Raw genomic sequence first — 3,856 nt, forward strand, 5'->3', positions numbered from 1 at the left:
ATTGATTACTTTTGTCAAAATTAAAAAAAAATTATACAACTTCCATTAACTATTTATGGTAATCATTAAAACAGTTTTTGTTCTTATTTAAACACAAAGGTATGTTACACACTGAGCATATCCATTCAGTTCTTACTTCCTTTACTTTAGTACTGCAATTTCCGCATCTTCTTCGACTAGATCTTATTGGTTTGTGTGCAGATTGATCGAGTCTAATATTTTTTGGAACAAACGGCTTAATTTTTTTTGAGTTGAACTGGAGGTGATTCTGAAGTTTGCTTCATTCGACGTTTTTCTAACATTTTTTTTCTTACTAATTCTGAAGAAATTTCCCTGCGAAAGTCCTTCATTTTCATTTTAGTTCCAGTTTTTTGAGTGTATATCACATGCGCGTTTACAATAGCGACATCGATAAAATGAAAAAAAATACGATGCCACCACTTTTTGCTTTTTCTATCGATTTGGCAAGTTTTTTTATTTTGGTCGAACCTATCGACACAATTCATATTTTGATTGTAATCTTTTAATGCACTAGGGCAAGGAACATATGAAAGTGTTCCATCTTTAGCTTTTCGCTGAACTGTTTCTTCATTTTTGGGGTCATGAAAGTTAGAAAGTAAGCTTACTGTTCTCTTGTCTTTCCATTTTACAATAGAAGTTGAGTACTGGTCAACACGCCAATCATATTCTCCTGTTTTTAATTCCTTGTCTAATTTTAATGTAGGTAAATATTTTCTTGTCATATTTACAGTTCCACATGCATGAATATTTTTTGATTTCAAAAAAGTCATTAAAGGATAGCTAGTGAAATAATTGTCAAAGTACAGATGATGATTTTTGTTTTGTAAGGGCTGGGATAATTGTTTGATACCGCGAGCGCCTAAATTTTTCTCAGCTAAATCTCCAGATTTTCCAGTATAAATCTCAAAGTTCCAAAAGTAACCATTTTTATCGGCAAGGGCCCATACTTTATAACCCCTTTTAATAGGTTTTTTTGGTAAGTATTGCTTTGCGCTATGCCGGCCTTTGAATTTAATCATTGATTCGTCAATGGCAATTATTTTATTTGGATTGTACAAACGTTGACTATTTTTTAAAATAAAATCAACAAATGGCCTTATTCTATAAAGTTTGTCATAATGTTCATCACCTTTTTTGGGCATGACTGAATTGTCATTGACATGTAAATGAGATAATAACCAACTAAATCTATTGACGGGCATTAGACTGCTAATATACGCATCGTTTAAGTCAGGTGCAGATGACCAATAGTCACGGTAGCTACATTGTTTTTTAATACCCATTAAGAAGTTCATACCAATAAATAAACTAATTTCATCAAATGTTGTGGGTTCATATATTTTTCCTTTTTGTTGATATATTTGTTGACTATACAAGTTTGTATGAAAAGTTATATGCTCAATAACTTCATTTGTAATCAGTAATTTAAAAATGGAAAATGGTGTACACTCTATTATGATATCAGTTTCATCAGTAGGGCCTTCTAAGTGAGTAAACGGAGGAGTTGACAAGGTGAAATTTGTCGATGTAGACCAAACAGGTTCAACAAAATTAAATTCATCAGCAACCGCTGTATTATTTTCAGAAACATTTACATTTTCGATTGAAACATTAAGTTCTTCGGAAAGTGGTTGGGCTAAAAGGTGTTTTTGATTAGGCGTTATATCATGTGAAATAGTAGTTGGAAAAATATTTCGGCGACTACGAGGTTTGTCTTGATAATCTACAAATTTATTTCGAGTTTTCCGAATACTTGAAGACGGTTTTACAGGACTTGGCAATATGTACGTAATATTATCATCTAGATTTAAAATTTCTACATCACTTCCTACCTCACAATTCGACGAATCACTTGATTCTTCAACTATAAAATTTGAGTTTTTAATTTTAGGAGTATAGTCTTCGTCTTCATCTGTATCATCAATTGAAGTAAGGCTATCGTCATCTGAAGGTATACTTTCAAACAATACATCACATATTTCACGGTCGTTTATTTTCATGTTAATTGCTTAATAATTAAATAATATAGTATAGTTAAAAAGTTTGTAAGTAATCAAAAATAACGAATAAATAACGATATGAGACACGAGTGTACTACACGAATGATATTCACTTACTACCATACTAACAAGAAATGAATGTTGTCGGTATCGCACGGTGGGTTATTTATTGGACGGTCACATTTATCAATATCACACAGGTTCTAAAAATACGAATTAATTTATTTTTATATCATAATAATGTTCACTAATATTTACGTCGAATGAAAAAAAAAGTAAACAAATCGGTCAACAATTTACTGAGTAATACAAAATAGAAATAATTATAGTGAACTGATAACGTGGACAAACATAAGGAGAAAAGAAATTCGTAATAAACTCGTACAAATTATCCATAGTCCGTTTATTTTTATATCAAGGTCTTTAGAATGTGCAACAATATAAATGTCAAGTTATTAATTGAAGAAATATTTGATCGGGAAAAAAATAAAAATCAAAGAAAAGGTGGGTTATTTTTCGTACCACCGTGAAGAAATGCTTTTTTTTTTGGTGGGACATAACGTGTACCACCATGCCGCAAAGAGTTAAAGGAGATAAAATATTTCGAAATACTGCGGTAATTTTACATAATTAACCTAATATAATTACTATATTATAGAATAATTAGTTATATACTATAACTAATTATAATAACTCTTTATGTTCTATTTAAATTTGAAAAAGCACTTTTATTTTTATTTTTATTTTTTTTTATTTTTATTTTTTTTTTTAAACGCCATACAGCTTTTACAATATATTACTTATTAAAGAATATACATTATAACATATTTATATTTATATATATATATACATCTAAACATAACACATTGAATATCAATAAATTAAAATTATACTTTAGTACATAGTGGGCTCCTGAAATTTAAATTTAACGGAACAAAGACCAAAATCAGAAAAAAAAAAAAAAAAAAAAAAAAACAAAATATTTAACTAGTTTGACTATTAACTAAAGACAAAGCTCTCCTTAAAGGATCATCATCCAAATAATTTTTTGACACTGGAGCAAGGTAGTAGGGGTCACGAGAACGGGTTATACCTGGAATGCGAAAACCTATTCTAGATAACAAGTCTGGTGAGTCAATTACACCAGAAACTAATCCATTTAAAAGTTTAATATCACTCATATTTCTTCTTTCGCTTAGGGTGGATAAATTGAGTGCTATTAAGACGGGTTTATAGTCATGGGGTTCATGATTAATGCCTAAAGATCGAGAAACCATGTTCAAGAAACGATGTTGAACACGTTCAATTCGAATAATATCACCTTTGGTCCTTGGAGACCATACCACAGATCCATACTCTACAATTGATCTAACTAGAGTAGTATATAATATTAACAAACATCTTACAGACATGACCGACCCTGCATGTCGCCTTATAAACCCTAATGATCGCAATGCTTTGCCTACTATCCAGTCAATATGAGGTGCAAACGATAACGTTGGAGTAAAAATAAAACCTAAATCTTCAACTTGGTTTATTCGCTGTAGTATCACGTTATTAATAGAGTAATCATATTGAATAATTGAGTGACGTCTCGAAAAAGACATAACTTTACATTTATGGATTGCCAGCTCTAACCCAACTGTATTACACCACTGGACTAACTTATTCAACGATTCTTGTAACGAAATAGCATCACTCTCAGATTGAACACAATTAAATAATTTTACATCATCCGCAAATAATAGCATTTTGCTATCAATAGATTCGCATAAAGTATTTATTAGAATATTAAATAAGAGTGGAGACAAGTGCCCACCTTGTGGTACTCCGGA

This window comes from Acyrthosiphon pisum, chromosome A1 (assembly GCF_005508785.2).
Source record: "Acyrthosiphon pisum isolate AL4f chromosome A1, pea_aphid_22Mar2018_4r6ur, whole genome shotgun sequence".
Lineage (NCBI taxonomy): Eukaryota > Metazoa > Arthropoda > Insecta > Hemiptera > Aphididae > Acyrthosiphon > Acyrthosiphon pisum.